Here is a 24,444-nt window from a genome sequence, read left to right on the forward strand (position 1 = left end):
ACTAGATCTTAAATCATGTAGTACAGATTCAATTGTGTGATCAATACTGTCCATTAATGCTACCTGCGAGTCATCAAAATTAGATGGGGAGCCTACGGACGCGATTAAGCCCAAAGACGACCTACGCGTACTGGCAATCCCATCGGATAAACGCCTTTCAAGCATATTCAATTCCCCCTGAATTACAGAGTTAGCCCTAATAATAAAATTGTCCAAAGTACCAGATACTTTCGGTTGGGATCTCGGTAGTTTGCTTCGAGTGTCCATAATGGCTGGTTGCCTCGGGTACAGTCAGAGTGAAGTGATACAAGAAAGGGACGGGGCCCGGTCCGGTCTTGACCGTGCTTGAACGGGCTTAAACGGGCCCGCCCTTTGCCCGGGCTTCGTCCCGCTACGCGGTAGTAGGCGTGGATTTATATATGGAAAAGAGGAGGGGCCAGGAAGAGTGACCAGGTGTGCTCACCAGATTACACAGCAACGCACCCTGGACCTCGCAGTCCCAGCAGGCGAACAGGCTCCCAGTGCACCAGCAGAGAAACGATATCCTTTCAACTCCACAATGTCCAGCTCCTCAATGTCAGGGAAATAAAACACAAGTAAGAATCTCCAGTGTCCAGGCTGTCTGCTTTACTTTACTGGTGGCACCTCACTGCCAATATTAAGAGGCCTGCAGCCTGCTGCTTCTTCAAGTAACAGTGCCCACCTCCGCCTCGATGTCTGAACTGGTTTAGGGATTAATAATTATTCATTTATTGGTATTGCTGGTTTTATTCTGGATTGTGATTTGTTGAGTCAGGTTAGTATTTTACCCACCTCCAGCTGCTTATATGATTTTTGCTGTGTATTTTGCTATATAAGAGGGCTCATTTTGGAAGTGAGCCAGTCTTGTCTTGGCCAGACCAGACTTGCTTTGCCGGTCTCTTAGGGAGCAGACTTATGTTATCAAGGCCTTAACTCACTTCATTCTGCATTTCATATTGCTATTGACATTTTTTATTTAACTGAGCTTTATGCTCATCCCCTTCCCTTCTGCAACGAGCTTTAACTTTTAATAAACCTTCATTGTTCCTAATTTATACCTGACTCAAGAAGGCGTATTTCATTAATTATGCAGTGTGATTAGTGGACAGGCTTAATCTTCCTAGTCCCTCATTGCAACGCCGCCTGCCAGGGGCGCAACTAGAGCCAATTTTTTTTTTGGGGGGGGGGGGGGGGAGCTGAACTTTAAGCAATAGGCAGAGTGGAGCTGCAGGGGCTCTTAGAAGGGGTGAAACAGCAACAAGGCCTCATTTACATGCAAATGGTCTTTTAAAGACCTGTGAAGTGCTCGGGTGCGGCTGCTTTTTTGCCCAGGAAGGTGTCTCATCCCGGGCTGCCACACACGACGGGGGGGGGGGGGGGGGTGAAGCCCTTTGAGTCCAATGGGTGTTGCGCGCCGGCGCCTGCGTAGGCGCTTTATCTTCGATTCTCAGCGTCTGCATACTTTAGGGTAAAAGTTCAATATTTGGGTCTATTTTTATGAGCAGAGTTCAAGCAGAAATCCTCTAGAATCTGCAGCTGAAAGTTTGCAGTGCCGGGACCCCCGGAAGGATGCTGTGGTGCGGGGCTCCCCCTGCCTGCTTCCCGCGGCTGCTCTCGTGACTCCCACATTCTTGAAGTCGTCTGTGTTAGGTGGAGAGAGAACGGCAGGCAGTCTCGCTTCTCCCTCCGAGCCGCTGCGGTGAGGTCACGTCCTGCCCCTCCTCGCCCTCCTCCTTCCCCGCCCACCCGAGCTCTGCTGCCTCCCGGGCTCGGCACACTGGCTGCTCCGCGCCTCGCACAGGATGTGCCTTCAGCCCCGGGACTGCATCGAGCGGGGGGCCTGTGAGGGAAGAGGGGGCGCACCTTGAAGCCGTGGATGGGACCGGAGGTGCCGGCGCGCACAGCAGCAGCTCCAGCCGGGGAGGGCTGGTTTCCACAAGCACATGGCACCGGGGAGGAGCGCAACTGAGGCGGGTTCCCCCTGACCTGAACCCTTGGGGACGCAGACCGCATGATCTCGGGGTCACCATTTCTCTTTGGCTTTGTGCGGGCAAAATGGATGCGGCGTGGTCGGGTTTCAGCGCAGGACCATCGCTGTAGCAGGAGCTGCCCCCAGCGCGGAGGTGCCCGCTTTGCAAGCGAGGAATAAACTTCCTTTTATGCCCGGCTATGTGGGGTCTCCGGACAGCTGAACCTCTACGGTGAGTGCGCGATGGCTGTGGGGAGGGCAGGGGTTAAAGGTCAAGAAGTTGGTTGTGCAGTTCTGGAAATAGTCAGTGAGTTCACCGGGGACATACTCTGCTTGGCTCTGACGTGCCCTCCCACCCAGCTGCCCCAGATGTGTTTAGAAAGCACATCCACCCAGATGTTTTCAGTGATCAGTGGTTTTTATCCGTGTTCTTCTTATCTTCTCGCTGGCTGTGAAGGGGTACAGAGGTGATCAGACCCTCCCTTTCCTAAATATCCAAATGTCTTGAGGGCTGTGTCCCTCTTCCATTAGCAGATGAACACCTCTCAGTCAATAAGTGTTTTTTTTCTCTTCTCTGGCCTCCTGACCCGCAGGTTACCGTGCGTGAAGCGTCGGAAGAGCTGTTTAACGTTATGCGCTATAAAAACATGTAATGGATTATTATATTAGATGATATAGTTTTGTTTATATGGAGTCGAATCGTGACATTTTTAGGGGATGGTCAGGTTGATAAGGGGTGTTGGGCTAGTCCATGTACATCAATGATGTAACTATTTTGTGAGTTTACGCGTTTGACACGAAGGCGAACCCGCTGGAGTCACTGGACGTGAACCATTTGGAATGAGTGAAGAATGTTTGCAGGGAGACAGACCAATCCAGCGAAAGTCTCAGGGGGTTGGAGTGCATTTGACTTCCCGTGAGAGAGAACTTGGCAACGTGGTATACACGTGCGTTGGCACCAATTAACTGACAACTTCATGGCTGAGCCAGGCTCCTTTTGAAAAGCGTTAACATGCCAACTCCTTTCATAGCCTCTACCCCGTTTGTCTATTCTCCCTCCCCCCCCCGAATATCCAACTGATCAGGGTGGTTGAAGGTAACCTGGCAGTCAGACCTCTTTTGTGCAATACTTCTATTACCGCTCACCCTGGTTGGTGCACGGCTGGTTATGCCAGCTTCGGGGGATGGTAGTGCTCATCGTGCAGAATTGTATGTTTGGGTCCTATTACAGTCGCTCCTATTATTTCCAATAGGTGCAGTAACACGTCTTAACGCACATTTCGCAGCTACGAGTTGTGTGACAAGCGATGTTTTCCGGGATAATTTCGGTGAAACAAATATGAAATTTTCTGCGATATAAATGCAGGTGCATGCCGTTTTTGTGTCGGTAAGTTCTAAAATCCTCATGTTATGCCTCATAACAATCGTCATTTTAGATTCGTGGGTCACATCACTGTATGACGTTCTTTAACATTAATCGAATATTAGGGTGCATACAGTGCTATCGAACGACCTCCACAACCTGGTAATTGAATACACTTGCACAAATGTGCCAATGGTCATGTTAAAATGGGTCCCGCCTCCCGCACCTCTCTTGGCGCGGTGTGCCCTGGTAAAATTACTTTTTCTCCTCTTTCATGCGCTTGCATTCGCACCCCCTTCTTGCCCCCCCCCCCCCGCGCTTATTATTTGAGCGCCTGCTGGTAATGCTGGTAGCGCATTCCACTGACTTGCCGTCGGCCCCCTAGGAGGGGTCAGAGGAGAGTCTGCGGTTTACACAGTTCCAGTTTCACTGGCAGGAGGAGGGCTGGGGTAGTTCACACATGTTCTAGTGAGTGGGCTGCAGTTCACACATGGTCCAAGTTGTTTTAGGGCTGGAGGGCACGGGAGTTTACACGTGTTTGTGCCAGCAATCACACCTGCTTGAAATTGAGACCAGGAGGGGGGTGTTTGAGTTGATGCCAATAAATTGAGTGAGGGGGCTGGCATTTGTCAGCAGGTCACGCGTGATTCGGCCTGGACGCTAGAGGGGCGCTGCTTTTCACGTTTTGAGTTTTACTCCGATATGAGAGCTGCATTCCACACCTGTTTTTGATAAAGCGCCTGGAAGGAATGGGTGCACCTGTAGGCCCATGCCATGTTATGTCATTTGATTGTCCGAGCCTACAAATGTGCAAACGGAGAGAGGGGGGCCGGGTTGGAGACATAGTACAGTCTCCAGAGCAGGTGATACAACAGACTTGATGGGGCCTGGTGCCTTTTGTTGTCCCTTTGCGTGCACGTCACCGCACACATTCGCAATACGCTCTAGAGATCTCTTTCCAGCGCAACCACACACCTCTGCATTAGACATCTGCATTTTTATGTGTTTGCTTTTCAAGCTTAGCTGATGGGTGTTTATATTATTGGTTTTTATATAGCGCAACCAAGACATCTCTCGGCGACAAAGCGCTTCACACTGTATATAGATACTTTAATAAAAATAATGCATATGATTACATTTAAAGTACAGTGGAACAATACCAATATGTTAGATTATAATATATAAAGATTATAGGTGCATTTGTAGCACACTTCAATGTGGGATAGCATCTCTGCTCCAGAGATCTGCATGTGTCCCGATCTTTGCCATGGCCTCGTGTAGCGCTGTGGGGACACGTGGCACATAAAGCACTAGTGAAACCGTTTCTGACTGGTTAGTGGCTTCTATACAGACGTCCTAGGTGTGCTGCGCTTTAAGGAGGAGGGTGGCTGCAGGGACAGCCGAGTAGTGGGGAGACGTGGTGTTTAATGTAAGGCTGGTAGGTAGTGGGAAAGCCTCCCTTCCTGCAGAATTCACCGACAGACATAGCATTTGGGGACGGGGGGGGGGGGGGGGTGCGCACAACGAGATTGTCCACCTCGTTTACAGTTCACGCCAGAAATCCGCCGCTGTTCGTGTATATTGTTCACCTTGCAGATGGGGCGATCGCTTGTGAGAAGAGATCGTGGGGTGTGATCTGGCGATGAAAAAATATCAACTCTGATTTATCTCGTGGCATCCTTTGTTTGGGTTGTCTTGTGTGGGTGGGTCTGGGCACTCCTCGGGTTCGGGTGTGAGTAGCCAGTACTGTGTGAGTGCGGAAGGCGCTCAAAAGTCGGTAATTAGACAAGTTATAAAGTTAATGAATAATTTGTGGTCGCAGGCTGGAACTGAATTGTACCTCTGAGGCAGGGATCAAACAACATTTGTAGAGAGCACTACATAGGGGGGGGGGGAGAGCGCTACTGATCAAACAGCCAGGTCTTGAGTAGCCTCCTGAAGGTCAGCAGGTCTTGGGTCTGTTGTAGGTTCAGTGGGAGAGTGTTCCATGTCTTGGCTGCAAGAGGTAGGAGAAGGACCTCTCACCTGCGGTTGTTCTTCTGATGCGTGGGACGGTGGCCCATCCTACGGGATCAGGAGGAAATGATGGTGGGGGAGGGGGTGGTTGGGCGGCCAGCAGTATTACCGGACCAGCATCTGTTATTTTATTTATTTAATGCAGTTTTATGTAGCGCAAACATTACCCAAAGGTGTCAGAGCGCTTTACAAAAGAACTAGGTAAGTTACAAAAGGTACACATGATAGACTAAACACGCTAACAAATTACATATATGCAGTTAGAAAGGTACACATGATAGACTGATCACATTAACAAAATACATATATGCAGTTACAACGCAAACACGTTGCATATTTATATTGTAAGAAAATAAAGTGTCAGCGTTAGGCTAAAACAGGAGTAAAATACATATTTACAAAGTCTATCTCCGGTGAGTGCTAGATGGCCGTAAGGGTCAAGAAATGTGTTGAGTTATTCTGGGAAGTGCCTTTGGAGGAGGAGCGTTTGAATATCTGTTTTGAAAGTCCAGAAAGAGGTGGTGGTTCGGGGGATGCAGGAAGTGAGTTCCAGATTCTGGCACCATTTCCAGAGAAGGACTGAGCATAAATCTTTCAAAAAGGAAAGATTTATGGCTTCCTTAGCTTGGCGTTTATCGTTACACACCAGGGCCGGCTTGTTGGTTAGCAAGAGGCCCACATCGGGTTGAAACGCACCGCCTTAATGTCCAGAGGACGGTTTGGTTTCAAAAGGGGTGCAAGAAACGGAATGATAATCTGTCTGGGTGTTAAGTGCGCGTTTAAAAGCTTTGAAGTCGGTTTCAGAGGTGAGGGAGGCAACGCAGACCAGGGCTACAGGGCTATTGTGTTATTTAATGCACACATCTTTGTGTGCTTGTATGTATTCAGGTAGTGGTGCGAATCTTGTTTTTGTATAATTTTATACTGGTACCAAATTCTTTTTTCGGTCCGTGGAAATGAAGTCCGGGTGTTTGTAAATCGATGTATTTAACCAAAATCACACAATCACGTGGGAAAGCCGGAACTAAAACATTAGTCTGTTTTCACGCGGACCAGTTTGACCCGTAGAAAATTATAACTGTATGCCTTGGGCTTGCTACTTATGTTTTGTGTATATTAGAGTCGCAGATGTTATGGTATACTATACGTAGGTGGGCACCTCAGTTTGTTGAATTAGACACTCAGAACAGTCGAGTCTTAAAGGCTTACTGTTGACGGCTCTCGCCTTCAGACATAACTTTTCACAGAGGTTGAGCGCCACCGCCTGGTGCGTATGTGAACTGACGCGGAAACACACCCTACGTGCGACACCTGTGGAAAAAAAACTACAAAAAAACGCTGGTGGTAGGTCAGACATTTACAAATAAAGACATAGTACATAGAAATTAGTTCCAACAGTGGTCAGTTCAGTTACTAGGTTCTTACGAATATAGGGTGGGTTTATTTTCTGTGCTGTTTTGGTGACGTGCGCGGATTATTTACTTTACAGCATTCCTCGCTGTCACCGACGATTCCTCAAGCATGAGGCAATGTCTTGCCGCTAGCGTTTTACTCAAAGCGTTTCATGTAGTCGCAGCAGGACTGGATTGGGCAGACAGTGTCGTCCCTTCTCTTGTTTACAGACAAAGAAGATAGGCACTTTGCAGCAGGGATCCTAAGCAAAGCTCTCGGAGCATCGGCACTTTGCAGCTGGGATCCTAAGCAATGATCTCGAAGGATCGGGACTTTGCAGTGCGGATCCCAAGCAATGCTCTCGGAGGATCGGCACTTTGCAGCGGGGATCCCAAGCAATGCTCTAGGAGGATCGGGACTTTGCAGCGGGGATCTTAAGCAATGCTCTCGGAGGATCGGCACTTTGCAGCAGGGATCCCAAGCAATGCTCTCGGAGGATCGGAAATTTGCAGCATGGATCCCAAGCAATGATCTCGGAGCATCGGCACTTTGCAGCGAGGATCCCAAGCAATGCTCTCGGAGGATCGGCACTTTGCAGAAGGGATCCCAAGCAATGCTCTCTGTTAGAGAGTGTCGGCATTTCTAAACGGGAAACGGGTATTCTTGATGTGCGTAGCTGTAATTCGCCTTTCTTTTCCTCATGGAGGGGGGAGGGCGAGAGGGATTATATTTCAGAAGGTTTTCTTATGTCTCTGAACAAAAACACAAATCGCACGGTTGGCAGATTCCGCCATCTTGTGGTTTCTGGGTTGATGCAGGTAATACAATGTAGTCGTAGATGTCGCCGCAGTCTCCTCTTCAGATCCCGTCCTCTGTGGTGTCTTATCTGGGTTGATCTAGGCACAGCAGTCTCTTCAGATTCCGTCCTCGTCTGGTAATATCTAAGTTGATCTAGGCTCAGCGGTCTCGTCTTCAGGTCCTTTCCTCTTGTGCTATGTGGGGTACTCTAGACCCAGCAGTCTCGTCTTCAGATTCCATCCTCCTCTGGTATCCAGGCCCATCGGTCTCATCTTCAAATTTCATCCTCTTGTGGCATCTATGATTTGATCTAGGCTCAGCAGTCTCGTATTCAGATTCCATCCTCTTCTGATATGTAGGCCCAGCCATCTCATCTTCAGATTCCGTCCTCTTGTGGTATGTAGGCCCAGCCATCTCATCTTCAGATTCCGTCCTCTTGTGGCATCTATGATTTGATCTAGGCTCAGCAGTCTCGTCTTCAGATTCCGTCCTCTTCTGATATGTAGGCCCAGCCATCTCATCTTCAGATTCCGTCCTGTTGTGGCATCTATGATTTGATTTAGGCTCAGCAGTCTCGTATTCAGATTCCGTCCTCTTCTGATATGTAGGCCCAGCCATCTCATCTTCAGATTCCGTCCTCTTGTGGTATCTAGGTTGATCTAGGCCCAGCGTCACATTCCTCCCTCTCGGAGGTCATGGGGTAATGGAGGTCATACACTGTTGTTTGTAGGTTCCGCCCTTTTGTGATCTCTCGCTTAATCTAGGTCACGCAGTCTTGTGTTATCTAGGCCCTGCAGTCTTGTCTGGAGATTCTGCCCTCTCGTGGTATCTGAATTGATCCATGTCATGACGATTACGGCTATTTGTTGTATTGTGTAGTGTTTGTAAGTCTGTTTCATAGCGGGTCATTGCCTCTAAATGTTTAAAGCTTAAATCCTATCTGCCAGTCTCGTTGGCAATGTGTGACATAGAGGTGTCCTCTTTCACCCAAATCAGATGCAATATAAATCTTTCTCCAGACCCAGAAACATAACTGATGTGCTTTTGGCCAGGCACTGTCTCTGACTGCTGACTGCAGCTGAACACACTGTTGGTAAGCCACTGTTAGATCCCCTTTCTGGCCCAAGTTAATGGTTCATCAAGACCTCAACAAAGCATATGGTCCCCTACAGACCAGGTGGTCTCTCTCAATTGATCATTTCTTTCTTCACAGACGATCACAGCATAGGAATTCACAGCTCAAATTCTTCACAGCATAGAAATCCACAGCTCAATTCTTCACAGCATAGGAATCCACAGCTCAATTCTGTCTGATTCAAAAGTTTGGTTTGTCGAGGTGAAAGCTCTAACTACCTACACCGCAGGATTTCTCTTTGACACACACAGTTTTATCTAGTGCCAAAATCAACTTGGGTGACTAAGGGGAGGTGTTCTCAAGGACCGGAAAAATATGTCTAGAGATTCAGAGACAATACAACACATACATCTGAAAATTTCTGTTTAACTGAGAATTGATGTATTCAGAACTGAACATTAGATATACACCTACGGATCATATGCTGTCTTTGGGTCAAATAAAATTGTACCCAGAGCCAAGCTTAATCTAGGTGTTATCTTTGTGGTTAAATCTGATCCAATGCGAAACATAACCTGTGTACCTCTGAATCAGGTGTTCTGTCTTAGTCATCTGAGGACGAAAAGGCTGTATGTGTCTACGCCTAAGGTGTTAAATAGATCCAAACAATGATTAATCCAAAGTCGAGCACAACATAGTTGTTTATACTTCCAACTGTTTTTTAGATCGCAACCAAATTTATCCGGTGACCACAGCGAAGCACCGTGGGCCAGGGGTTCAGGTGTCCTCTCTCATATGAAATTTGGTTTGGCCAGAGGTGAAGACCACAAAGATGCCTATGTTTTAGGTACTTTCTTTGACATGAATCGGTTTTTATCCAGACCCCAACACAGCGTAGGTGGCTAGGGATTAGGTGTTCTCGGGTCACAACCTGGACTGCTCAATCAAGCAGAGACTGGTGGAAACCCTATAAGGTTTCTTACGCAGTTAAAGTCTGCCAGCTCTATTGGGAGGTTCTGACTTCTTGGTGTGTTTGGCTAATCTCCATCCGGGTCCTCGAATGTCTGACTCGTGACAGGAATGCTGATGAAATTGTACAGAAATCTAAATATTGAGACTGGAAATTGTTTTATGTTTACCTGTTTGAAGTGGAGTATTTACATCTTGTGTTAGTCTGCTGACGAGTCAGAGCAAAAAAACAGATTTAGGTCGAAATCTAGTGTATTACAAATGAAAACTAAACACCTGCTATTTTCCTGGCTCAAGTGGTTTGTGTCACTGCTTGTGTCCGAGTAGGATTTTTCATAGTGTGTACATAACCCCAAAGGATGCTCAGCTGCTTTACATAGGGAGTGCATGAAACATAGTGACGTACTGTCGTGGTTATTGTAATTTGCAGATACGAGTTAGCAGTTACCAGAAGAATGGGACCACATTTGAATAGAAAGTAAGTGCATTGAGATTTTACGTGCACAGTAGGGGTCCTCGGTGACAAAATGTATAGCCGTATAAAATAGAGGAGGATCATAATGTAGGCAGTTAGGGTGAATTAGTCTTCTACGGATGTACTTGATTATCCCAGAGATTTTTAAAAGAGGGTGAAAGACTGGTGTTCAGCGGCAAGAAAGTAACATACTTCCCCAGATCCATGGCAGTGAATTTATTATATCACTGTGTGAAGCAATCAGCCTTCGGCTGAATAGTGGCTCAAATATTTATTATTCACCCACTTAAGTATACTGCTGTGTACATGCAGTCACTTACTCCAGCCTACATTACCTGGCTTTCTATTTGGTGAGGAAGGTGGGTGTCTGTCTATTCATCCCCCGTCACCCTACTCTTTCTTCCCCGCCTCCTGACACATGACTTCTGAGTTTGTCCCTGTAACACCTCAAGCCCACGAGACTAACCACAAATAGGTACTTGAATGCATTGTGACTTGCCTTCATGCCCAAGGATCACTAGTCATGCGGTAAATCTGGCTGCCTGCCATCCACCCCAGCACCCAACGCACCATAAGCATGAGTGCGAGGACAGAACAGCATATAATGTGGTCATGAGTCGCTGGAAAGAGCTCTTCGGGCCCCCTTACCAGGAGAGAAAAAAATGCAGACTCCCTACTGCTGTGGACACGCAGATTTGTCTCGCCTTGAGACGTGAAGGAGAGTAACCTGTGGTGGAGAGTAAGTACTGTGTGAGTTGAACCAACCTTGGGCTATTCCCTGGAACAAGAGTGCTCGATTTGATGAAGTGAGTGGTGGTCATCTCGGAATGCAGTAGTGTGCACTAGAAGCACACTAATAGATGAGACACAGGGAGGTGCCATGGGCTGCACCCTAGAGGCTGCACCTTGGAAGGTGGAGAGTATTGTGTGAGCATACTGGACCTACAGGCTGCATCTTGGAAGGCGGGGAGTATTGTGGGAGCCTACAATACCTAGAGGCTGCACCCTCAATGCTGGAGAGTAGTGTGGGAGCATAAGAGACATAGAGGCTGCATCCTACAAGGTGGAGAATAGTGTGGGAGCATACAAGACCTAAAGGCTGCCCCCCCGGAAGTTGGAGAGTAGTATGGGAGCATACAATACCTAGAGACTGCACCCTACAAGGTGGAGAGTAGTGGGAGCATACGAGACCTAGAGGCTGCATCCTGGAAGATAGAGAGTAGTGTGGGAGCATAGGAAAGTTACAGGCTGCACCTTGGAAGGTGGAGAGCAGTGTGGGAGCATACAATACCTAGAAGTTGCACCCCGGAAGGTGTAGAGTAGTGGGAGCATACGAGACCTAGAGGCTGCACCCCGGAAGGTGGAGAGTATTGTGGGAGCATATCTCAAAGGCAAGTGAGCAGTCACAAGCAGGTGATACTCTGGATGGTGGAGAGCAGTGTGATAGAGAATAACATGGGAAGGGGGTGATACCCTGGAAAGTGCAGGGTAGTGTCAGGCATCAGTGGCTTAGCTGTATTATTTGCAGTGGTGTCAACGCCTCCGTTTTGCACGTAGTAAAGTCTGCACTCCAGCAGCTCGGGTCTTTATTTGGAGGACGCAGCTCACCCCGGCCGAGTGTGTGCTTATCGGAGGAAACGTGCACTCCACAACCTCTGCTTGCTTTCGTCCTGGCATGAAATAACTACTGGGTAAAGGCTTCAGGGTTACCTAGTTTTTATCTCCCACAGCAGCGCCTATGAACACACCTGTTACTGGCTTTATCTGTCGCCTACCTGTCCTGACTTGCGCCGCCATTGGCCTCGTGCACCACATTATTGTTAGATATGTTGTTGTGCTTAAAAAAATACATCAGATATCCATGCCTATAGGGAGTGTGGTTTTTTCAGAGCATCAGAGGGTGTCTTTTTCTCCACTCATTAAAGCTGTGGGGCTTAAGTCCTTTCTGAACTCTCTTCGGCCTCTGATCCCTTGCAAAGGCAGACCATGCATGAGCTTTGCTGATGGGGGGACCTCTCATAGATGCCAGCGGGTGGGAACACTCCTAACGGGGGTAGGTTTGAGAATTAGGCACATGATCCTTAATCTATGTGATGAGAGAGGCGTTGGCCTAAAGGCTAGGGTGGTCGGAACTGGGTTCGAGTCTCGGCAATGACGCTGAACATCCTGTGCTTCTGGGCAAATCACTTAATTTCCCCGTGCCTAACAAAACAAAAAAAATGAATGTGTCCTCATGTAATGCAACTGGTGCTGTGTTAAGCGCTCTGATACCCGGTGCGGGTCAAGTTTGCGCTATATAAAACTCTGTAAAATAAAATGCATTTAAAAAAAAAAAAAAAAGATGTCTCTTAAATCTGAGATTCGGAGTAAGAAGCACAGAGAAAGTATCCCTGCTAAAGACCAGACCTGCCGCCTAACCACGACCCCATTATAAATTGTTTGTCTTTTGTTTGCTCTTTATTTAAACACTTATCCCAGACAATATTGAGATCTGGTTTTATGCTGCATTAAGAATTGGCAGAATGCTTGAGGCAGTAAATTTGCATCTCCCAATTCAATGTTGTAACTAATCTGTGTGCCCCTGACAATGTCTTTTCTTCTCATAAATAACATCTCTCTGGAAAGGCAGAAACATGCATTTGACCTAATAAAACAGCATAAAACGCATGTAATTTAAAAAACACATCTCTCAGTCAATTCATTTCATAAGTTGGTAAAATTGCATACCCTTGGTGGATTTTTTTCCTGTTTTTTTTTTTTTTTAGAGAATCAGCGGCTCTATTATTAAAAGACTATGCTGGCAGCTGTAATTTATGGGTGTGCACAGCCGCGTGTATGGGGTGGCTGCTTTTTGTCGCAGCTTGGTAGGTAAAGCATAGAATCTGAAATGTGCAATGGAGCGCATATTTATCTGCATTTTTAATAGCTTCACAATTTGGAGGGGGAAAAACATGCGAAAAGATGATCACCAGAGTTCTGTGAAATACACTGTGGGTTCATTACAGGACTTAAAGTGGTTGTGATCGTGAGAGATAAAACATTGGCGCCAGAAGGCCACACCTTGTCAATTATAAATGTCAGTACTGTACGTCGAATAATCTAATATTTATTTAGTACAGGCTGATTTCCATGGTTGTGCACCATTTTTCTATATTGGAAAAAGGGTGGTTGCACCGGGTAAAGTGCTGTATTACAAAAACACAATAGTGGCACAGCTCAGGACTTACAAGTGTATAATATAACACACAAAGTGAATTGATTGTAATCTTTTTTGAAAAAATATATTTTTCTCCTTTTTATATTAATCTTTTTATAATTTTATCATCTGTGAATGATTGATTATTTGTACAAATTCAGTTCAAACATAATCTTTTTTGATACATGAATAAATTTGACATTACAATTTGTATTCCATTGATTTGATCACAATACGATGTGATAGAGACAATAAAGCAACACATTATATTTTTCACATATGTTGTAATCCAAACTACAATTCATAATAAAATCAAACTACTACGAATAAAACACTGGCAGTGATATAAGGAATACCACCAACTCGTTCGGCAAATGCCTTCTTCAGGATTTTCTTTTACCAGTGAATGTTCTACAATAAAAATGCAAAAATTATACACAGTTAACAACTTCCGTCCTGAGCTGACAATATACCAAAACTAGAATCATTTGGTACATATATACATATAAATAAACAAATAATGCTCATGATAACGAGGTCTAGGATATCTGAGGTTAAACACCCCTATTTTTAGCCACTCCAAACTACACGACAGGTTCCATCCCACCAAGGCGATGTTTAACCTTAAGCAATTATATTTGTATTTTCACCTTGTAACTACAACTACAAAAATAAGATCTAAAGGGTAAGAGTGAGTGTTGGCTAATTTCTTATAATAAATCACTCCAAATACATATGAGATTTTTAACCGAATGACTAGCTAATTGTGGTCTACTATTTCACAATTCTTTTGTGCACCATTTTTCACCTCTTTATATAAGGGGTCGTGTTTTCCTTGTTCAATGGTGCACCTTTTATTGACTATTATTATTTGATCCTTGAGCTGTGCATTGCACGCCATTGGTAATAGTTTGCATAGGTGGTGACTTTGGGTGCACCGGATCCCTCAAACCTAGCACTCATCGAAAGTCACGAAATTCAGATGTTGATGGACTGTTGAAGAGGAATGAGTCTCAAATATTTGTTGCTTCTAGGTCTTGCGTACTGGTGGCTTTTAGCTGTTTGCGAAAGACCTCTTGTTGACTGTAGCCAAAACCTACAGTGGGTTTACAGCCAGCCCATTGCTTACAATTGGATGGCTTTCTTGTCCCTTTCATTTGATTGCTTCATATGCGCTGTCCCTTCCCTGGAGCATAGTTTCTTTACTATTCTTTTGAGTGCATGACCTGTGTCCTTCCACTGCTTATATTCAGGGAACTACATTTTTTTTTTTTTTTTTTTTTTTTGCTCCTGCCCGTGCAGTGATTAATTTGTAAAAAGTAAGTCTGAGGGCCTAAGTTACTTCCCACAAGGCCATCCTGGCTGGCACCACCCCCTCTGATGCGTCTTCCAAATGTTAGTTCCTGCACTACCACTAAGCATCACAATGATACAAGTGTTACATTTTTCACTATTCCAGACCGCATCAAGACTAGATGCACCAGTTTTAATATGGTTTTTAAAGTATAAAGACTACTCCCATGGATTGCCTTTTCAACCGGGTGATTAGTCTAAAATATTGTGCCATTTTACCCTTTAACCAGGAATAGTGAACTATAGTAGCGAACAAGGTGATTTCCTAGGGTGCTCATATAAGTGGGGCTTAACTAGCAAAGAAAAGTCAAAATAAATTGGGGGTGCCGCTTGGATTGTTCGTCTAGGGTGCCAGTTGCTTGCAGCTGAACTAGGACATCACTGTCTGGATCTATTGGCATACACTTCGCTCTGGGTTTTCGCTAAGCGTTGAAACTCTGTTTTCCAAGTATCATATCCGCTTTCCATCTCTTCCAGATCCTGGTACTAAGATCAGCGCCTTCAGGCAAAATGTTTTACGTGGGTTGTTCTGTACTACCCAACACCAAATCATTAGTATAGGATTAGGCTGTGAGTCAACAAGGAATATGGAATTTTTGATTTTGTCTCTCAACTCGAGACTGAGTGGTGTAGATGAAACACTAACTCTTTTACCATTTGCAGCAATCATTACCAGTGGAAAGTTATTGAATTGCTTATATGTATCCTTGGTTGCGGCTTATAACTTATATTCTGGACACGAAAAACCTGTGTACTTATGTCAAACATTCCCATTATCTTCAGACCAGCAACAGTAAATTCATGTTTGCAGACCATGACCCGTTCTCTGCATTGCAGGAAAGACTCAAACATGTTTTCAGCAAGCTAGGAGTAATTGCGTATCCCATTACAAGTTTCTTTTCATGCCAGGAATATCTCAAAACTTGTCCGTTTTCTTCCAAGCAGAGAGAGATTCATGCATGTATTCTGCTTTCCAGGGAAAGTACATGCTCCTTCTCTGTAGTCCAGGAATAATAGCACAGGCATGTTCTCTGTAGACTAGGTTTAGTGCTGATCCGTTGGGTAGCACATGACATTTTATTTATTTGGTCGTGTTTATCATCACTCTAATTTCCTTGCTTCTCTTTGGTTAGCACATGCTGGCTAGCTACACTTCCTCCTCAAGAGCATGGCCCAAGTACTGCTTTCATGCCCAGTGCCCTTCCATCGGTCAAACTTTTTGAGCAACTTTTTTATTTTAGCTGCAGCACTCCATAAGCGTGCTTGTGTTTGCAGTCCATCTTGCCCCCCCCCCGTCCTGCTCTGCTGTTTGTCCCCTTCCACCCCGCATTGTTGCTTGCCTTCATTGTTGCTTTCCTTTCCCACCCTCCTTGTGGTGTTTTACTTTACTGTGCCTCCACCCTTCATGCCTGCTGTCCATGTTGCTTTGCCGCCACCTTGTGTACTCTGCGTCTGTGTTGCTTTGTCCCTACCCTCTCTTTCCCACCATCCGTGTTGCTTTGCTCCAACCTCCCTTCACACCATCCACTGAGCACTGTTGGTCAAGATAAAGGCTTGAGTATAATTTCAATATTTTGATATTATAATTTGCACACGTTTATGTAGCCGAGTGACACTACATTATGGTCCTGACGAATGCCTGGAACATCTAAGTCACATATGGCAGAAACGGGTTGACCGTATACAGGGTGTATATCCATAACCCTCTCTCACTATGCTTTTTACCTCTATCCATTAGGACATAGTAATAAAGTTGTTTTGTCCAGATTGAGATAGTTTTAAACCACGTTTTCTGTTTCACTCTGCCCCTCACTTTCTTTACCCTAGAGGGATTATACATAGAGACGTGCTTTTTCAAAAACACTCCTGCTCCTTACCTGCGGAAAAGTTAGTTGTAGCCCACACTGGGTACCTTGCGGCCCCAGTGTGTGGAGGGACACAATGATGAAGCACGTCACCCTCGGGTGAGTGAGGATTCTCGTCCAAACACCTAGAGTGCCCCCACCTCGTGTTCCCCTTTTGGCTGTTCTCCTAGCGCTACCCAATACTCTGTGTGAGCATAATTAATAGTAGCTCTGGATGATTTTCATTGAACATACTTTATAGGTTGGAGACACCTGTTTTATCTAATGGCACTCTGACAAAGTTAAAGTGGCTGTTAACCGACAAAAACACTTTATTTGTGTGCAGAACCTAACTTGCCTCCATTATGAAATCCCCAGACTAGGACTTCACGTTTCATTGCACACTTCCACCATCTCAAACCAATGAAAAAGGCATTGGTGTTCAGAGCACACCCCTAAAGTTGTTGGGAACTGTGGCAAGCAGGTGTCTTGACTTTCCTAGTGGCGTTCGGGTTGCTCACACCAGTCACCAGCACATTGCACAGCATCTGAGGTGGTTGCTGTGTTGCCTTTCTTGGGCGGCACGCAGGTGAAGTTGAGTTGCACATCTCATATTCCCTAGCATAGTTCTATTGCAGGTTGTGGTAGAATGGACCTCATAATTCCGTGGGAAATCCTCAAACACACCCTTAATACTAACTACACTTAGAATGTGTATCCTCACTCTATCTAACACATTTAAACGAATGTCAGAGAAAATTCCAATATCTGTTTTTGATCCTAAAAGAGAGCTATTGGCTTTGTCAATGGTTTTTCCAACCATGTTGTACAGCACTATATACAGCTGCCATGCAACATGCCTGAAAGTCGAAAAAAGTGATATGACCAGTCCAGCACTGGCTGCGTCATTGCACAAGACCTTTTGGCTTCGCCAGTGCTTGTTCTGCTGGCCAGTGGTAGCACAGGTGTATTTGTTTCCTGCAGACTAGGGATAATACATGCATTTTCTCTGCAGACCAGCTGTAGCACATGCCAATACTTTGCAGACCATGGATGGCACATGTCGCTTCTATCCTGTCCATTGAAAACACATATTTTCTACTAATCGGGATGACACATGCCTGTTCTCCGAAATTCAGGACTGGCACATATTAACTTATGTAGACCAGAATTGGTACATGCTCTGTCGCTGCAGACTAAAGACACCACATGCATGTTTTCTGTTAATCCAGGATAGTGTATGACATTCTCTGCAGACTATGGGTAGCAATTTGCTATCCTGTGCGGACCAGGAGTAACCTATGCCCTTCTCTGCAGACCAGAGGTAGCACATACCCTCTGTCTGTAGACCATGGATTGAACTTGCATGTTTGCTGCAGGTCAGGACTAGCACATACATGATGGCTGCTGTGGACTAGGGTCTGTGCATGCCTGTTCTCTGCAAGCCAGGGGAGGTACATATACCCTCAGTAGGCCACTGCTGGCCTCTGCTGATTCTCTAAAGACTAGGCATAACCCAGGAGTGGCACCAGCATAGCTCCGCCACACCACCCTCCTAATGTGTCGTAAGCCTCTAACCTTAAGAGGCAAGTGAATTCGCTAGTGCTCGGCATTCTGTCCTTCTCTAGAGACAGTTCAATGTGTAGTGTGTGTATTATCAGAACTATGACGTAGCGGGGCATTGGTAAGCGCAATACTGGTACTATCACATAGCAAGGGAGTGATTTGTGCAGTATCTGTACAGTACGACCTCATAGCAGTGAAGTGGTGTGTGTAATATCGCTACTATGACATCGTATAGCAGGACAGTAGTGTGTGCAGTGTCATACTGTCATATAGCATGGCAATGGTGAGTGCAGTGTCAGTACTATCACTTACCCGGGCAGTGGTGTCTGCAATAGCAGTACTGTCACATGGCAGGACAGAAGTGTGTGCAGGATCAGTACTATCACAAAGGCAGGGCAGTGGCGAGCTTCTAGTTAAATTTCCGTATTGCACTTAGCTGGTATTCTGCAAAATGTAGTTACTTGCCTTCAAGAAGTTGCCAGTGTGCAATCTGAAACAGGGAACGTACACCCTGAACAGATAACAAGGGACATCATCGAACAGAATCTGGAATCGAAACTAAGCAAAGCTGTATCCACATAAGACACCATGGAGGGTCTGCCCCAGTTAACCTATTGGTGTAACTTTTTATTTTTACCAGTGATGTCACTTCACCAAATGCCAGATAGTAGCAGATTTGAGATGATCCGGCTTTTAATCCATTCCATTATGTCACAGGAAGCAATATGAAGAAGCATTTGCCATTTACTTTTCTTTATTTCTTATTTCCATTTACTTTCTTATTCAGCAGACAAGTCCTGCCCTATGTTATTTCTGAACCTTTGGTTGCCTAATTGCAAGGGAAAATATAGATGTTTGATGCGTCACTCCAGGTAAAAAAAAAATTGAAAGCACTTCTAAAATCTAAAATGTCTGCTCACAGGATCACGTTTTCATTTCTGAAATCGCATGTCAGTTCTTCGTTTATTCCTGGCATGAGACTCTCGAGTGTTCCACTCTGACGAGTATCCATGAGCACTCCCCTGGAATTGGACACCTCTGAAGATCCTACCCCATTAATTGTGGATTTTTTTCTCCTGTGCAAAAATAGCAAATCGGATTTTCTTAACGGTTCTTAAGATGTGTATGTGTGTGGGGGGGTTGTTAGGGGGAGTTTTAGACACCTTCTTAAGCCCCTCTTATTTGTCAAACAATCAAAATGTGATTGAGTCGATAATTACTACTGGTGGTTTTAAACGGCAGCACAGATATACAAAAGTGTTAATCCTTTCAAGCCCACAGGCACCTTTTTTGAACACTAATATCTCGAAGAACACTGAACAGATTTAGACCAAATCAACAAAAGAACACTTCCAGAGAAAAGTTCTATTATAATGTCAAGTTCTCTTAAAATGTATTCTACAGTTTTGGCTGTAGGCGCATGCAAAATTTCCTATGGGATCTAAAGTGTGAGAGCGCTTTTTTTCACTAACCTCAACTTTTTTCCCCCCCGACAGTGATCTGCACAAAAATTAGCATGCTAGACCGTATTTATCCATGACAAGTAATTTCCAAATTTGGCGCAGCTCTGTCCCAGGGGTCAAGTTATACTAGTACCAAAAAATGGATAACTAAGCACTATAGTACAATATTGCATTGATGGCTTCTGGTGGCATCATAAACCACAAGACTGAGTCACTTGTACATGTCTGCAGAACCCTGAGATGGCAATATTTATGGTATAAAGGACTCCCTGTTGTACATTTATAAGGATATTGCAAGTTACCAAGGAGTTCTATGACCCTGTGGGGCTGAAGCAGAAGGCAGACTTCCTTTAATAAGTTCATGGAATTCTTAACAAACCTTTCGCCAAGGCTACTGGCAGCAGGCTGCAGCGAGCAGGCATTGTGCCATCAGAACTCCACTGTAATATCTTATTACAATTGAGCTGCTATTATTTTTTTTTACTACAGATGGCTAGATACGCCACAATTCCATTGTAATAAGGAAACTAAAGACAGGATTGTATACATCAGTTGCAAGCTTTCATGTATTACAGGATAATATTACACACGTAACCCATTATGTATTTTTTTTAATTCACCCTCACAATTCATTATGTCAGTATCTAGCTAAGTATTGTCTTTCTTTGGCTGTGGCACAATTACTTTTCTGCCTCGCTCTCAATGTAACATGTCCACTGTAGAGGTAGAAAATAGCATTATGTGGTCTCCTGAGTGCCTAATATAATTTTATCATAAGTTTGCATAGTGGTTGAGGTTTCCAGATACAAAAGCAGTATTGGTGCATGCCAGCTCATTTAGCAAAAATGTCGGTCTTGTCCATTTCATTTAATAGGTGAAAAGACACAAAGCCTAGCGGACATATATAGTTTATATTTTTGTACATTGTATAGAAACATATTGTTTGGTAACTTCACTTGGAAGAGTTTTCATGATGTGGTGTTAAGGGGTCCTTATAAGCCGGTGTATCAATTTACAAAGTGATGGGTGCATTGCCCACCTGACCACTTACTGGTTGTTTCACTAACACACAGACTGTAGTAGCTGTATGTTTACATCTGGATATGGGTAATGCTGTTAATTTGTGTGTTTGGGTATGCGTGTAATTGTTTAACTCTTTATCAACTGGCACAGTTAATTAATGTTGGTAACTTCCCCAAAGGGGTAGCACCATGTCACTGTGAAATTAGAACACTGATTAATTCCCTTGAATTGTTCACCACAAAGGAATATCCTTCGTAAAGTATACCTCAAGTACAATCCATCTTTTAAATGTCTCCAAGTTTTAATGAATAACTTAGATATTCCTCATACAGATATTCATTCCATACAGTATAATGTGCTGGTACGATATGTAATAAAGCGGAACCAGTACTGAAAAGAGAAGAAAAACTAGAACAACAGCCAGTCTAGGCATTATTATACAGATTAACACCATCAATCAGTGATGATGGAAAGTGAATTTTAAGCTCCATCTTTATTCCTGGGTCACTCCTACATAACTAAGAGTTGGATTGTGAGTACTACCATAGTGGCTCAGCTGGTCATTGGCAGCAAGTAGGCCTGGACGGTGTTCGCTGAGTTCTGCTCCGTGGAACTCCACGAAGTGCCGAAAAAACTCTGCTGTGCTTCGCGGAGTCCCGTTAGAGGCGGAGAGTGGTAAGGCGGCAAGCTCACACTGATTTTTAGCACCAGGTGTCTGTTCCGCATTGTAAAATCACCGTGAGCTGCAATGTGCTTCAAGCCAGAGAGTGCTACGTCTTTCTGCTGCTTGAGTAGATCTTCTACTCGAGTGGCAGCTTCAACAAGAGCAGCAGAGATTTCTCATTGCAAGCGGCTGTGACCGCCCGTGTTGAGAGATCTCGCAGGGAGGAGGTCTAGCGTACGATTTTTCGTGCGCTCCAACTTAACGTTGGCGAGCTCCACAGGGAAAAAAATCTCTGCTCTGCATCACTTCGAGTTTTGCGGAACTCAAAACGCCGTGAACTCTGCCAGGGGAGCAGAATTCTTCTCTCACCCCTAGTAGCAAAGATGTTAGGCTATTAAAGGTGGCACACTTCATCTCAAGCATCCAGATATTGCAGTTACTCCACGGTTATCCGGGGGTGAGGGGTAAATAGCCATCTTTATTCTTTGCTATTGTCAACATTGTCTCCCAGTCAGTACCCCCAGTATGGATTCCATGCAGTTAACTTATTATTTCTGCCTCGCCACATTTTAGCAGTTCCTTCATCCGTATTCCCATGGGTGGTATTTGTGATGTCCACCACATGGCTAGATGCCGTTTAAGCATATGCCAACTGTCCCGTTTTTGCGTGAACAACCCAGCAAGTTGGAGACTGTCCGGGTAATATTTTTACAGAAACTGTTCCTCTTTTTTACACACAGGTACGCAAACAAGAACTTTCTATCTACAGCAGCCCAGTGCTGCAAAATGTGCCGGGAATTTGTTTTCAAAGGTTGGCAACTATGTGTTAAAGTGCAAGCCACCGGTATAGCTGGAAAAGTGTGTTGGATAATATCAACGGAAATTCATTAGGTGAGACACCTACCCGGACTATTAAAAAGTACTGTGTGTGGCACCCTAACGCCAGTTTCTGCTATACGACTGTGAATCAGTAACTGTAAGTTCATGAATGAATCGTGTTTTATTTATGTGCCTGGCCCTAAAAAATGCCACTATTAATGATGCTACTAAAATCTATTTCTTCAGCTCTGCGTTGGGACTTGTAGAAGGTGCAGCCTGTTGGTAGGCATTGTGGTGCTGGACATGCGCGCAACGCCCGTAGGACTTTAAGGGCTTCAGAACTCACATCGACACGACACGCCCCCCCGCCCCCCCCCCCCCCCCTTTCCCCCGTCGTTTGTGTCAGACCGGGCTGAGACAGCTTCCCGGGCTGACCCACAGACCGTTTGTGAGCTTATGGCAGCCGCACCCGAGCACTTCACAGGTCTTTAAAAGACCATTTACATGTTGACGGGGCTTTGTTGTGTTTTCACCCCTTCATCTCCACTCTGCTGTAAGAATTGGCGCCACTCCCCCCCCCCCCCCCCCCCCTCCCCCCCCGAAATGCGTCTCTAGTTTCGCCTCTGATGCTGGACATTGTAGTGCCGCGGAAGATGATATAGGGTTGGGGACAAAGCACGGGAATTCAGGGTGCAAATGCACAGTCTGGCCGCCAGGTGGACAATAGAAACTATGAGGATCGTTTTCTCAGCACACACCATTGGCCTCTCGCTCACACGCGCGCCCACGTTCTTCTAGAAGCAACCAGGTTGTCTAGTCTGCGCACAGACGGTACAACGGGACGAGTGGCACTACGTATAAAAAGCTCGACGCTGATGCCAAGCTGCAGCATATGCTTATGGGAAGGAGGACACGTAGAGGTGCCATCACTTGTTTCTCGACCAGGTACCACCGCCCTGTTGTCATCAACACAGGGCGCGTGCTCATCATGTGGCAGTCACTTGCTTTCTGGATGGTGACGCTGGCTGGTAACCAGCAGCGACTGCCATCGCAGAGACTCTCGCGGCTGTTATTAATGCCCCTCAAACAAATATGCAAATGCTACCCAAGTTTTTCGCCATTGGCGGAGGCTCAACAGGATATGCAAATACCTGCAAAAGTTTGCTTAATCAGGCAGATGTTTGCATGTGTATGATCGCCTTGGTACAGCATGCATGCGACTCCATTTGCCTACTTAATTTATTTTCATATGTGTTGCAACCAACCGCACACGCAAATATCTCTCGGGCATTTGTCGCAGACTGGGGAAAACATTTTGTTTCGCCACTTAAAAATGTTGTTTTGGTCTCTCCGAGTCAGGTGTTACTGGTGGGCAGAAGTATACCCCCTTCCCTGCTGTGGGCAGTTTGTCCGGTCCCTCGTGAGACATGTGGTGCGTTGGCATACGTTTGTGTTGCTCAGAGGCCACTGGTCATGGCAGGTGGCATCTTACCACGTTGGTTTAGATTGAGAAGAAATTCCCGTCCACGTTTTATTTCACATTTACGTTTTTTGATTGCGAATGCGCCAGGACACAGGACTTTACTTAGTGCGACTCCCCAGAGAAAGGTCGAAGATTGAACTGGTGGAGAGACTGAACAACACTTACCATCCAGGGGTGCTTCTGGGGCACCCACGCAGCCGGCACAATCGCATCTGTAGGAACCATGGGGGGATGGCGGGAAATATCACTCCTCTCATTTTGGCGCATGTGACCAAATATACCTCAGAATTGGACGTGACGACTAGTGAATTAACGGTGACCGACAGAACATGTCTCGCCACAGCCAGGCTCGACTGCATATCGCCTAAGTCTCCTTGAAGTGTTGGCACCAACCCCAGGAGAAAACCCAGTCGGGGCTCGGAGACCCCTCTGTTTAATTAATTATTTAATTGTGGTCATTGCGGTGTTGAACCTCTCCTCCTAGAATCTGTAAATTTGGCAAGCCTGCAGAGTAAGGGAAGGCAGGAGATGCAACTTTATGTTAATGCTACTGCAGGTTTGCGAAAAATTATGATTTTAGGAGAGGCCCAACGCCTCAATGACCGTAAATGATTATGTAGCAAAAAGAAAAGGTCTCGCAGCCCCTACAAATGTTGCTCTTTATGAGTCTTCAAGGAGACATTTGTGAAGTGCATGGTTTTAGATTGGTATTCTCTGTCACTATGTTTAATCTACAGTGTCAGTGGAAACAATGAAAACGTAAACTACAACCACTGTAGCACATAGGTTTACTTATCTCCAGCATGGAGCGATGTGAAGATCAGGATACCCCTCCTTCCATTTAGAACCTAAACCCTGCAAGGCCTTGTGCCTACTCCTGGCTCTTCACTTGACTCGCACCTGGTCACCACATTATACGCTGCAATCCAAACAGATAACCCTGGCGGCAACCTAA

The 24,444-nt window shown here is 45.5% G+C and overlaps 1 protein-coding gene across 4 annotated transcripts in view; it reads left to right on the forward strand.

Moving 5' to 3' along the window:
• Positions 1–1,562: 1,562 nt before the first annotated feature.
• Positions 1,563–24,444, forward strand: part of PRMT2IP (PRMT2 interacting protein) — a 141,590-nt gene continuing 118,708 nt past the window's right edge. For 3 of the 4 annotated variants that reach the window (XM_085643822.1, XM_085643826.1, XM_085643824.1), the window contains exon 1: positions 1,563–2,222. The gene's annotated coding sequence lies outside the window, so the exon portion shown is untranslated. Of the gene's footprint in view, positions 2,223–10,689; positions 10,818–24,444 lie in introns of those variants that run through there. The other variant, XM_085643823.1, reaches the window with a different exon arrangement.

The sequence above is a fragment of the Triturus cristatus genome, chromosome 3_1, assembly GCF_964204655.1.
Source record: "Triturus cristatus chromosome 3_1, aTriCri1.1, whole genome shotgun sequence".
Classification (NCBI taxonomy): domain Eukaryota; kingdom Metazoa; phylum Chordata; class Amphibia; order Caudata; family Salamandridae; genus Triturus; species Triturus cristatus.